Raw genomic sequence first — 15,520 nt, 5'->3', positions numbered from 1 at the left:
AGCCCATATTCCATCAGGACTAAGCACACATCACCAAACATATGCACTCGTGTGTAGTAGACAAACTTGCATGACTTCTTTCATAGGAATTCAGAATGACTGTGTAGATAGATTATACTTAATTATTGGGTCGTCTAGCGTGTGTGTGATTCTTCGCAAATACAACTTCAAAGACGTCATGTATTTTTGTGGAAAATAAGATCTTGCCGGTTAAAAAGGAATGGAAGCACACTATATGGAACCCCATACAGTAATACAAGAATAATCACTTCAAACACATATGCTTTAATGATTCATCCTTTGAACGATTTAAAAATATACATCATTATATTAAACCTGACATTTTGTGGCAAATACCAAGGGCAAAAAGAAAAAGAGCTTGAACTGGTCGACAGTTAAGCCTGGTTTCTGGTCACTCCATATGGCATTTCATAATTGTGAACTTTGGAATACTCCATACAGTACAGTACAGTACTTCGTAATTGTCAAGATTGTAATACTTCGTACATTATGATACTTCTTAATTGTCAACGTTGCAATAATTCGTACAGTATGATACCTTATAATTGTCAACATTGCAACACTTCGTACACTGATTTTATTGCTCATACGCTGATTTCGTGTTCAAAAGCACAAAAATGAGGGAACTAGGCAGCATATTATCAATAATTTTGATATTCTACCCGGTGCATATCTTCATAATACATTCTACAAAGAATTTTTTCAGCACTTACAAGAGAGGGAATTCCTATGCACATCTGAACTGAATGACCCCGAAGTCTACAGACATTGTATGATGTCAGCTGCAATATTTTCTGCTGGAAGATTACATGTTTTATAACTAATCGGAATGTTTGCTTGTTTGTTATATTTTCTTCTTTAGAAATCTAACTAAAGAAACAATGATAAATGAATGAATTAGTTCAGATTTATTCCACTGGGTTACCTTACAGGCAGCTTGACTGCACAGTATTGATACTTCGTTATTTAACAGTTCATACATTTTGATGTAATATTGATCCTAGTTCTCAACTTTTAAAGTATATTGTGTAACTCATATATTATGATGATCTTGAGAATATTCGAATAGCCTACTTATCTGTAGGATACGCCAGTAAGATTTCACACATAGATGAAAATTCTTGACCTTTGCTAAATGCTTTCTTTATTGATTGTTATTTGATCCATTTAAATGTATTCGGTAAAACAACTTACACTGTACGAGACGACCATATCGCCATTCTCTTTGCGATGGGAGATTGTACTGTCGTCAAATGGCCGGAACCATTTCCTTATTGGGTGACGCTGGTATGGTAAGGGTGGAATGAGGGATCATATCAATCAAACATACAGAATGTGGAAAAACGTATTCATGTTGATATAGGTATGATTTAAAGATTTATATTTGTAACTGTACGAGTATGTGCATTCATTTGTGATTTATGTCTGTACGTTATGTCCTTGTCATTTTCGTATCTGTATCGTTTTTCTGTGTTATTATTAATCTCTTTAAGGCGAAAATCAAGATGGATTAGACAAGCAAAAACCAATTCCACTACATTAGTACTGTACGTGAACTCAACCTCACCGTTGTCTGACCCATGTCTACAATTCAATATCCAGATTTGCTCTTTCATAATTACATTACGGGACTGCCGTTGGCATTACGCTCGGTTTGCATAAACACGTGGCGTAATGGTCAAGGCTATAAACCATTCGGTAATGGGATACAGAGAAAGTGCTTATCTGACGAAGGAACGTTATTCATTTCCATTTAGCCGATTGTTCATGTACTAGATAATTTAGTTATCACTGCTGAAGGTTTTAATTCCATCAAACAATTTTGTGTTCATGATATTTGTCCAATGCTCTCTGACATTCATAATGTAGTATCTTTCACGGAACACAATGAGGTGAAGACGTGCTTATCTGGGTCAAAATGTGTCATAAAATGATTGTGGAGAAATGATAAGAAAAATATGTTCATTACAAGCATTAGTAGAGACTCAGTGGAAGCGTTAACTAACAAACTACTTGACGTGAGAGAAGCTACGAATATCGATAAACAAAAGGTAAATGAGATTTCTGACCAAATTGAAACAATTCTTTTAAATAGTGCCAATAAAACATTTGCAAATAGTGACAATAAACAAAAATAGCATAACAAAGTACATAGTAAACCATCTATGGAAAGAATGTAAGCTAGATATAAATACGCACCATACCGCTCAAAACAGTCACTCACGACTAAACACACCCCACAGTAAGAATGGCATGTTTTCTGCCAGTAAAATTCACAAGAAAACAATCAGAAAATTATCAAACCTCCATGGGAATAAAAGTCTAGATAAAATGAGAAACTTGCTAACAACAAATCCAAAATAAATCTGGACAATAATAAACAATTTGACTAAAGCAAATGGTGACATACCTATCGAAAAGAACACCTTTATGATTATGTTAGGAACATACACTCATCCGATGAGAATAATGACGAGAATGATACGAACGAGGACCAGTAAATAAAAAACACTACACGGTACTAAATGAACCAGTCGATTCAAAGGAAATGCTCAAAGTACTTAAAATTATATTGTTACATACATACATACATACATACATACATACATACATACATACATACATACATACATACATATATGGGACATGAATCAGATCCCACCAATTACAGGTCAATTATTACACTTATGATCGTTATTGGTAACGTATTTACTACTGTTCTTAACAATATAATTTCGCTTTTTCTGGAAGAAATTAATTTACTATCTAAGAGCCAGGCAGGTTTTCAAAAAGGATGCTCCACAAAATATAACATATTTATAATGTATTTCTTAATAGATCTTTGAAACAGAAAACATAAATCATTGTTTAGCACTTTCGTGGAATTTTCTTACGCTTTCAACAGGGTATGGGAGAGTTGACTTATTTAGAAAACTGACTAACACTGGCATAAATGAGAAAATACTCAGGGTGATAATGAATATGTATATGGATGTTAAGTCTCGTATATTCCACGACGTAAAGAAATCAGGGGTATTTACTTTTTCTTAACTCAAGAACTTAGACAAGGCGAGAAACTTTTTCATGTATTATTTGTATTATTTGCCCTGTATCTAAATGGTACTGAGAATGACTTTTTGTTAGCTCGAATCATAATGGCATGACAGCTGATTTACTGGATGGAGATATAGTGAGATATTTAAAACTAGTTGTTTTACTCTTTGCAGAAGATACCGCTGTATTTTCAAATACACCCGTGATATATGCAAAATAACCTTGACGTATTCTTACTGCCAAATTATAAACTTATCATCGACACAAGCAAAACGAAGGTCATGATTTTTGGGGGAAATGTAGAAATAGGAAAAATGTGAAGATCTCATTAAGAGATTCGGAACTTGAAATTGACAGAAATTATAGAGATTTAGGGTTGACTCTAACGAAGAATGATAGATATTTGTTGGTAATTAAAAACCTAATTAGTCAAGCTAGGAAAACTATGTACCTTCTTAAGAAATGAATATTAAATCTGAACTGGGCTGTTGACTGTCAGCGTAAACATTTTGATATGACAATAGTCCCCATTCTGAAATATGCGGCCGAGATATGTGGTTTTAAAATATTAGATATGATGCAGAGGGTTCATTTAGATTTTCTGAAATATGTGCTAAAAGTAAAAACAAAATCCAAATCACGTATATGCCTTTTGGTGAACTTGGTAAAACCAAGCTACCCTTGCAAATAAAAAGAAGAATGTTCGGCTATTGGTTAAATCTCGTTAATGGTATTAAAAAAAATAAAAAAATTAAAAATAAAAAAAAAAAAATAAAAAAAATAAAAAATGCAAATAATGGTCTATGCAGAAGCAGATGGATTGAGAGCATTCAAAATATCCCATCGGAAACTGGGTTTCACTGTATTTGGGTTAATCAAAACATTCCCAACAAATGCTGGCCAGATACAATATTTAAGGAAAGACATCATGGTCAGTTTACACAAACATAGGAATCATCCATTACTGACTTTACAAAACTGACTCACATAAAATAAATCCAAAACCATAAGACAAATATAATAAAATTTCGAACATGTAATCACTGTTTACCTATAGAGAAGGGGAGATGGGGAAATTTGCCTTGACTGTCTACGCTTTGAGCAAAGAACTGTGTGGGTGACGAACTTCATTATCTCCTTGAGTATAGCTATTGTAGAGAATAAAGACAGCAACTACTACCCAAACACTTCTATACAAAACCGAATGTACCAAAATTTAAAGAATTATTGCGTTCTGAGAAACTTGGTGTATTAAGATCTCTGTCTAAAATGTCTGATCTTATTTTATCAAAATTTTGTTAATTTCAAATCATTTTTACTCGATGTGGTTATTTTTCCCCTTTTTTATGGAAGAGAAAAGTAGCATAGGTTCATCATTGTAAAGTAATTGTTTGCTGAAGATTAATTTGAGTTCTATATGTTAAGTAGTTATAGTGCCAAACTCGCGACTGAAAGGGTACGGGTTTGAATCCTACATTTGGATCAACCTTGATCGGCTACCAAGCTGCATCCTTTCAGCAAGTCACGTTCATTCTAGAGACGGAATGGTCTTCTTATGTGATGTGCCGTAAAATACTAAACCAAAATAATTATCGTCAGTTGCATTGAAATGCCATAACAGAAATTCATAAATATGATCAATGAGTTGAAAACGATTCTCCTAACTCCTAATAAATACGCTTTCTAATTTTGAAAGAGTTAATCCAGTTCCTACTCTCTGTTATCATATTCTGAAAATATAACATCCGCCATCTCTTTAATATAGCTTCCGGGTTGATGTAAAATATTGGAGTCTAAAAATAAGATCTTTTCAAATTGGTTTTTGATTTACATGATTTGTTTCATGTTATTTAATTGTCGTTTGAAAAGTGATACTCTTCTATTCCAAACAATCAATGGGGGATTTTTTAAATTATAAGGTGTGCTAAAGCTCACACACATACATACGTACAAAAATACATACATCAACACAGACATACAGACAGACAGACAGACGCACACACGCACGCACACACACCACGCACGCACACACACATATACATACATACATACATACATACATACATACATACATACATACATACATACATACATACATACATACATACATGCATGCATACATACATACATACATACATACATACATACATACATACATATGCATAGTATTACCGGTGTGTGTGTGTGTGTGTGTCTGTGTGTGTGTGTTTGATTTAGATTTTTAACGTAGCTTTAAAAAATCTTCAGTCATATTGCTACGATGTCTGCAGTGTGACAGTTTATAGTGATAATTAGCACTGGGGCATCATGCCGCAGACATGTAGCATGATGTCCCACCCAGTCACATTATCCTGACACCAGGCCGGCCAGTCCTAACACTAACCTCTTAATGCTGAGCGCCAAGTGAGGCAGCTGTTAATACCATTTTTGTAAGTCTTTGGTATGACTTGGCCGGGGATAAAATCCACGACCTCCCGCATCCGAGGCGGATGCTCTAACCATTAGACCACCGGAGCGGTCGGTATTACCGGTATACTGGATTACCGCTTTTATTCCTGGTATTACGCATCCCGGTAATTTTCACTTGCAATGCTTCAGTAGTTTCTATCAGTAATGAATGTACTAAAATTTGCGAGTAATCTTGTTATGAAAACAATGATATTAAAACGAGTGTTTTCATCTTTCATGACAAAATATTTCCCCAACCTAAAAGAAAAATTGTTTCCAAAATAATTGTATTTACAAATTATTATCAAATATTACAAATATAATTATATTTATTAACTTTTAATCACATATTTGGCTTGAGTCACGCATGCCGCCCAACGGGATATTCGGGCCATAAACAACTATTGCAAAAAAGGACGGATTAAATTTTTTTTTTAAATTTAAAATTTATTTACTAGTTTATGTTATTGTGTTAAGTACGTATATTTCTTGTTAGGACCAAGAATCATCCTAACAATTTCAGGAGTGAATTTTACGTAAATGTTCCACTAAATATTTTATCTTTTATTGAGTAAGTGTTCTTCATGTTTACCGCATCTCTGTCTCTAATTACTATTTTACCCGAGCTTTGACAACCCACTCAAAGTTTCCCAGACTATTATATCAATAGTGTAGCTAGTAAATTGTAGCCTTCGTTTTCAGCACTTCCCATTGTTTTCAACAATCTCTCTGATGTCAACACAATGTCTTTACAGTTCTGATGTCAACACAATGTCTTTACAGTTCTGATGTCAAAACAATGTCTTTACAGTTCTGATGTCAAAACAATGTCTTTACAGTTCTGATGTCAACACAATGTCTTTACAGTGTACGTTTAATCATCCATCTCTAGCTACAGTTTTTAGATTACAACTTATACAACAATTAACATACACATAGCAAATTTATCTACTATAGGGTGCTCACCATTTAATTTTCTAGGGGTGGAGAGAGTTTGTGAGATTGTTTTTTTTAACAAACTTATTTTAGCTTCTTTGGGCTAAAGATAAATAATTGTTCTTAATTAATATAGTGGATTTTAACACGGTCTTAGTTTGCTACAAATCAGAGCAATGCTACTTTTTCCATCTGTTTGAGAGCCGGAATTTAAATAAAATTAACAACATTCACAAGCCCATGCATTAGAAAAGTGTTGGTCCCTAAATATAATTACGGTATACCATGGTACAAAATTTTTGTTGTACTCAACTCATACATGTGATCCGACCGTCAACGATAGAGTAGGAAAAGCAAGAAACAGATCTGTCAGACTCTATAGCTGTGCTTGACGGTTTCCGGATATTCAATTAATCGCAGACTGGCGTTAAGGCCCGTGTGTCGCAGGACCAAATGTGAGTTCTACCGTCCTTGATACGGAATCGGAATTCATCAATATACACGTACTTTTCCAGCTCTTAAAGGATACCAATCCAACTGAAGGTCAATCACAATTTACGATTCCCTATTGGGCAGATTCGATTTTCATCTCGGCAAATTCGACAGGAACAGATTGTTTCTGTTCCCTGTAATTGCCTTTAGTGCGAATGAAAGCATTATCCGAATATTGTTTCTGATTTTTTCGGAAGAAATCAGCCTCTCAAACGTAATTGAATTATCCCAGAAGATTACACTATAAGGGTTGAAATATTATTCAGCGAGACTTAAAATAATGTGTGTATTAGACTGGCAAATCAAATGATTAGTAGGAAAGTTGACTCACTCTCTCTCTCTCTCTCTCTCTCTCTCTCTCTCAGTAGGGTTAACCCATCGGAATCATGGCTAGAGAAGATGGAATTCTTCGTATCGGTGGGGAGGGGCAAGTTTAGCTTTGGATAAATCTATTTGACGTAATAAACAAGATTCGGACAAATGTGTTTTTTCTCTACTTTGTAGTATTATTTGTAGTATTATGTCTGCGGTCCAAGTTTTGTTTCGACTTAGTTGTTTGTTTTTTTTTTTTGCTTTTTTTTCTAGTATCAGGCCGGAGGGAGTCTTTAGATTAACCGAATAGCCGGCATACTTTAATTGAAGCAATTAGTCTACCTTAAATATTACCTCAAAACAGTCACTATATCTCTCTTAATACAGTTTGGTCTGGAAAAGTTTCGACTGAATAACTTTCATTAAATTAGAAATTAACCGTTGTAGGAAAACTACATCAAACAGACATTTCATTATTACTTGGGATTAGCATGAGTAATTTCCATTGATCAGCCATCAGGGGACTCGGAATCACCATTGTAAAAGGAGATACTGATATTTAGATGGTGATATTGTATTTAGATTCTTATATAAAGTGCATTTTACTTCTCTGCTTTTGTCACAGAAGTGTAAAAGTCAAGTGCGCCTCCTTCTGTTACTTGTAAGACGAAATTTCGACTATAAACCAAGAGAAATGTTGTTCGAAATGACAGTGGACATCAACAAATTTACAGATAGCTCCTGAACTTGCAGGGAATATGCTTATAGCAATTGTTGAAGTTAATGTAAAATTACTGAGAGATACATGAAAGCGGGATTGATAAAGTGGACTAATTGCTTTCTTAATAGATACAAGTTTTATCTTCACGTAGGTATATGTAATGTCACTGATCCCAGTTGCATTAATGTTCAATTGCTTTGTTGTTTACTTTTTGAAAATGCGAGGAAAAAAGAATGCTTATCTCACCAATAGTTCCTTTCGGTGTGGAAAAAGTTATTATCGGAATCTGTACCTAACAGATCAACAATCAGAATATACCGCCTTGATATTGTTGCGATATTTTTCAGAAATCGATTGACTCATCTTCAAAGAATAACACGTTACCGACGCTTTGCAATGTAGTTAAAAATTTGCACACAGTATGGGAAGATAACATGATTATCAGAAAGCGAAGAAAATGGGATATAGAAAGCCTGTAACATCAAGGATAATATGATTCCGAGTTAGAGTTATTTTATTTAGTTTATCTGATTTTTCCCATCTTAATCCATCAGTTAAGTTGTGAGATTGACCAAAAACTACTTAACCAGTCAATTCCCCTTCTTAGACATGCAGTTAATTCTTTTGCGATTTTCTTCTTTTCCTTAATTTTGAAATGTTTTTTATTTAGGATAAGGTAAACCTTGATTAGATTAAAACATATGGAAAGTGTTTTGTGTGCCAACTTTTGTGTCATTGTGCCACCTTATTTCTCATCGGCTGTGAATAAACGAAACAAAAACCTTAGAAAGGTGGCAAACAAACTTTACTAAATATCAAGTGTGCAGAAAATTGGGTATTTACCGAAGTACTGTTTTTTTTTAAAGCTTTTTTGTGGGAGATAATTGTCGGATTTCTTTTTCTTTATATGTGAGAACCTCTCAAGCTCACAGCTATTTTAGCTGGAAGCCTTATAGGTGTCGCCACCCCACCCCACCCCCACCCCCATCTGAGCCGAAAATTTACAACGTATTGTAATTATTCATGTATCCACCTAAGGTCTTTTGAAGTTGATTTCTTGGGGAAAAAAATCAAATCGAATTTAGTCATAAAAATGTATTTAGAATACAGTACAGAATGTCACAATATTTGCAAGTTCATCATCTTTGGAAGCAGTTACTGTCTGTATGTCTGATCTTGTTTTTAGTCCATTTGGTTATGCCACAAGATAAGTGTTTTAGTCCATACAGTTATGCCACAAAATAAGTGTGTGTGTGTCTGTCTGTCTGTCTCTGTTTGTGTGTGTGTGTGTGTGATTTGGATTTTTAACGTAACTTTAACAATGTTTCAGTCATATCGCTACGATATCTGCAGTGTGGCAGTTTATAGTGATGCCTAGCACAGGGGCATCATGTCGAAGACATGTAGCATTATGTCCCACCCAGTCACATTGTCCTGACGCCAGGCCGAGCAGTCCTAACACTAACCTCTTAATGCTGAGCGCCAAGCGAGACAACTGTTAGTACCTTTTTTGTAAGTCTTTGGTATGACTCGGCCGGGGATCGAACCCACAATGTTTTAGTCCATTCGGTTATACCACATGATAAGTGTTTTAGTCCATTCTGTTATGCACAAGATAATATTTACTTGACAGTGACTCTACGTTTTCATTGTTAAAACGTGCTTGAATTCAATTTTGTATATAATTAGACTTGATATGAAAAGTACACATATCTTTTACTATATAAATACAAGTTTTAGCTTACGAAGCGAATTATTGATAGTTATCTCGCAAAAAGCGGCAGGTTGTCGAAGTAGATTCCACAAAAGCTGACACCTAAAAAGCCTGCTTCCCTGAGTATCTCTATACCTTCGATTCAGCTTTATTATTTACGAGATAGTTAAAGACTAATGTTCTGGTATTTATTAAAAAAATAAAGTTTCGGTATGAACATTTTGGCAGCAGCGAATCGGCATCTTTGTGTCGGCTTTGGACTGGATTGTTCTGATCGATGCTACAGAAATATCAATCATGGCGACTTTTGTTGTCCAGACAATCGACGCGAATGTTTGAAATGAATCGGTCATATGCTCAGGTTTCCACTCATCTAGAACATTTACTCAAGGCACATATGAACATAAGGGTTCGTTTTAAGCTATACAATTATTATATGAATAATTGTACTGAATTATTTACTTATAAGCTGGGAAACCGAATATAAATAATTTAAATTGGTAAAGAAATGCCGGATTACACACACACACACACACACACACACACACACACACAGATAGATAGATAGATATAACGGGAAAGGGGCGGTACCTTGAGTGTGCATACACGTCAAGGTCGTCACAGTGCTTTGAGAGGTGTCACTCCATTGAGTGAATTTGGAGTAAGTTGTTACAGTTTTGTGGAGATATGACAGGTGTCTGGATTCGGCGTATCTGTATTGAAGAGAAGAGAACTCAGGATGCAAACATAACAATGCTTTTTAAACAAACAAAAAATAAAGACACATATTATATATCTTAACTAATATTTGAAAACAAACATGAAATTATTCTTCTTATTCTAAACATTAATTAAGAATTACCTACTTAATTTTTGTTTATAAAATGTCTGTATCTGAAATACTAAATAAAGATTGTGCTTGATCACACAGTCAATCAAGGAAAAGTAGTCTATATATTCTGATATAAAAGGAGACTGATATTAAAATTGTTGTATATAACAAATGCACGATTTCGAATGTTAGACGATACATTTAGAAAAACACAGGCTTATAACTTCCGAGGTATGAAGAATTAATTTCCATAAATAATTATCGTAGAACATGAAGTTGGAAGCAACAAAATTTTACAACGACTGCAAATCATGTTATAATCACACACAATAGCTGCAAAATTAATAAGAATCAATTCCTATTATTACTATTGTTAGGTATATTTGGTTTATATTTTGTGCTTGTGTCCATGGTTCTATGTTGTAAACAGAATGTATACACAGCATTTAAGTTCAAGGCCAGTATTGATTACAGTTAGGCTATGTGTTACGGTTGGAAATCTTCAAATTCTGTTACGTTTTAGGTCAAGTGAAAATGTGTCTAAATAGGGATTTGATAAAGAAATAACTCATTCCTGTTCTGGATCGATCTGTGGGAATCCATGATGCGAAGTGCAGTTGTGTTGTTGACATCAGATATAATTCGAGAGGAATTATTTAAAATATTCATTAGAATTATTAAATTGCTCAAAGACTTTTGGATTAATACATTACTTTCGCTTTCTGTGAATTCATTCAAAGACATTCTGGATGGCATCATTCTATCATAACAGGACATTCAATAATATTGTAATTCATTCGGAACATTCTATATTCTTGGACTTATTGGACATTTAGGATTATTTGTAATTTAATTCACAAAATTTAAAGTACCTTTTGAATTTTGATTATGTATTGTAGCGAATTAAATTGCTTTGTTATTTTAATTGTTTGTTTCGTTTTCTTTCCCTTACATATTTTAAGACCCTGAGTCGAAACACTATATTTTCATAATTAAAAGCTAAACAAAGAATACAATTTTTTATCTAAAAGCAGAATCTCTTGTATGCTGCCCGATAATATATAAATTTGTGAAGTGTTTGAAAGAATTATGTTCAAACATCAATGTACTTTTGTTGAATTATAATGGTTTGATGTATAAATATAAATCTGAGTTTCTTTCAGGTCGTTCAACAATTCATCAACTGACTGAACTTTATCACAAAACATGCTATTCTCTTTATTCGAATCACGTGTTCAAGATTAGTTGATGGCTTGAAAGCTATTTAACAAACCACTACCAGAGAGTTTTCTATCGAAATTTAGTATCAACAACATTTCAACTAACTGCTAGGATTCCCGAAGGTTCCGTGTTTGGCCCTTTACTATTTCTTATTTATGTCAACGGTATAACATTCAGCTCGCTTGCTAGACTATTTGCTGATGACACTTCTCTTTAACAAGCACTTTACTAGTACAAGCGTTTATAAACAAAGATCTTGAAAAAGTATTGCTTGGGCAAACGACTAGCTTGTTATTTTGAACACTTCGGAATCATACATTTTATTAATCAAAACCAGACAAACTGGATTTTCCTTTCTGAAGTTCTCTTTTGACAATATGAATTTGCCTCATGTTTAATGTCATAGACAAGTAGGACTAGCATTATCAGCTGTTGCTAAATGGACTGATCATATTACCATGATTATCCAGAACGCATCTAAATATCTATGTCGCATGCGACAAAACACCCTTCGCAGAAAACTTTGACGCAACTGCACCATCTAATCAGAAGTCCAATTTTCGAATATGCCTTAGAAGTCTCTGATAACTGCTCTATTAAAGATTCGGAAAGATTAGAAAAAAATAAAAAATAAAATGGAAACTGCACGAATCGTTACAGATCTACCCATTTATTGCTGTAGTGACCCTCTTTATGCGGATACTCGTTGGGAAACTCTTGCATAACAGGAAGAAAAAAGAAAGTATGCACAGCGCATTCGATTATAAATAACCAAGTGCCTGCCTATTTAGGGCATCTTATTCAACAAAAAAGATATAATGCATCTCATTATCTTCTACATAATTCCCAAAGCATCACACCAGTCTCTACCAGACATCACATTGTTCAGACGTACTTTTCCTCATTCGATTGGTCTTTGGAACTCTCTCCCTAAAAATATCCGAAAATCTCGCAATCATTCTGTCGTTAAAAACGTTTATCAAATTCAACTAATGGGCCACCAACGTGATGACCATATTGGCATACGTCACGTTAATATCATATATATTAAACTTGCACGTGCGTGCAGTTCCTACAAATCTAGACAGAGTGAATTTAGTTACTCTCCCTCTTGTGCATTGGTTATGCAAATGAATATGTTGGTCACTGAACCTTATTTAATACCCTAGAGACCCCAGTACCTCTAGATTTATCATTAAAAGGTGAAGTCGAAGAAAGTAAAGAAATAAATTATGTAATATTTCTAAATATTCAGAAATATATCCACAAAACTGGAAGATTTTAATACTTATAATTATATTCTAAGTAATAAATTTATAAAATAAACGAAATGGACTAAAGTGACTGTAACCATGAAAATTCTCCTCCCTCTCTCTGTCTCATTAATTGCTTATTTGCTTAACAACATACCTATATGTTTAGTCTCTTTTTCTATGAATGTTTCATGTCCGCTCCGGTGGCCTAGTGGTTAGAGCGTCCACCTCAGATGCGAGAGGTCGTGGGTTCGAACCCCGGCCGAGTCATACCAAAGACTTACAAAAATGGTACTAACAGCTGCCTCGTTAGGCGCTCAGCATTAAGAGGTTGGTGTTAGGACTGGTCGGCCTGGTGTCAGGATAATGTGACTGGGTGGGACATGGTACTACATGTCTGCAGCATGATGCCCCAGTGCTAGACATCACTGTGAACTGCCACACTGCAGACATCGTAGCTGAAAAATTGTTAAAGTTTCGTGTATTTTAATATACCTAACAATTCGGATGTACTTTTGTAAAATGAATGTCATCTTAGGATTAATTTATTTCTTCCGGGTGGGATCATTTTTTTTCGGGAAAGGATCTACAGGAGTTTTACAACACTTGTCCAATCCCAAATTTTTAATATATGACAATAAAATATGTTTAAAACAAACAAAATGTATAGAAGAATAAATCTCGTCGTGTCTCACAATGGTACCAATATTTTTATTATTCCACTGAAGCAGAATAATTTTCTGGCAAGCTAACGTAGAGACATTTCCTGGTCTCGCCTGGCCAAATATGTGTTTGCATATTTAATCAATGAAGGGTAGAATTGCCCGTTTTAACAAATCCGAATATAGAAAGCATTTTCTGGGACTAACTTGCAGAACATGAATGAAAGATGGAAGACTGCAAACTATTTCGCCCATATAAAATTGGGGACCCTTTGGAACTTCAACAAGATACTGAAATATAAAATATTTTAATGTTACATTAGCCACGTTTATTCGATTTCGTGTACAAGCCACTGCCAAAAACCACTCTGATTTCAATATTTATCCTATAAAGATAACAATGTGTTGAATTGCAAGTACATTAAAGTATGTGTGGCGTTTACTTACAGAACATGACCGTTTGTATAGTTGCAAATAGCGCTTTTCTGACTATATTCATTCTGTTCAAGTGAGACGTTCTGCCGAGAAGTGTGAACGCACTTATCGGTTCAAGAATACGGAGACTGAAGATGACCCGATAGTTCAGTCTGTACTCATGAAATGCACACCAGTGAATTAATATTGAAATGAACCCTACGACCCAAATCCCACTATCCAAACTCACAGCAAAACAAAAGAGTCAAATATTTTCCACGGGTTGAATAAAATAAGGGGATGGCTGGATGGGTGGGAACATGAATTAAAGATGGAATGAAACATAAGACTAAACTATTTCGCCCATATAAAATTGGAGACCTTTGGGACTTAGGCAAGCCACTGAGATGTAAAATATTTTAATGTTACGTTAGCCACGTTTATTCGATTTCGTGTACGAGCCATTGCCAAAATCCCACTCTGATTTCAAGATTTGTCCAATAAAGACAGTCGACATATGTATCATGAGCACATGAGAGAACCTCGCGTTGTATCAAGTCAGAATCAATATCGGCACCAAATGGGTTAAGACGGGTCAGGCGAGAATGACACTTCTTCCTACGACGTGTAAATATGGCAGGACCGTGTTATGCCTACGAGTGGAAAAACATATCTACTGCGATTTAAAAATACAGCACAACTGCTTTAATATTAAATTTGTCTCTTGGATGCGTATCGAGGTCAATGGGTTCATTCACCCTCTCTGGTGACGTTTCAGTGCATGTGTTTTTATTTGTCATCAGTGGAAACCATAACGATAGTGAGCGGAGGACATTTAATGCAATTAGCAAGACGCCGGAAAGAAGACCTCTCTGTACTAGGTAACGAATTAATAACAACAAGAGCGCGATCAATTACTTGGAAATATGTACATTTTACGTGCAATGAATGCAGTGCAAAACAACGTTGTCGTGATTTCAAAAGGCCTCACCGCTATTAAGCATGTGAATTATGCTAACCGTGATTAATCAGTTTGAGAAAAATTAGAAGTGACACCTGTTAAACAGTTTCCTAGTGGAAAAAATCAAACATCACCGTATCTTCCAATAATGTATGTGTTTGAGTGATCAAATATACGGTTATTTTCTAATAGAACCAAATTTACACCAGACAGGGACCATATAAATAATCAGACAGAAGTAAATTGTACAATGCCCAAGAGAAAATGAGCTTTACCTCTTGCGATTCCTGATAAAATAGTTAAAGGGTGAAGAGGGTGGGGGTTAAAACAACAGCGGTAAAGCACTTCTTTTCTGTGACCACAATCAGTGCACAGCTGTACGTTAACGTATGAGTTTGATTGTTTCTTTTCTTTTAAAATTAACAGAAAAGAAATTTTTAAAAAAATAGAGGTTACCGTCGAATTAGTTCTATAATGCA

This window comes from Sinohyriopsis cumingii, chromosome 4 (genome assembly GCF_028554795.1).
Source record: "Sinohyriopsis cumingii isolate HCF-2022 chromosome 4, ASM2855479v2, whole genome shotgun sequence".
NCBI lineage: Eukaryota > Metazoa > Mollusca > Bivalvia > Unionida > Unionidae > Sinohyriopsis > Sinohyriopsis cumingii.
This window is presented reverse-complemented; position numbering follows the sequence as displayed.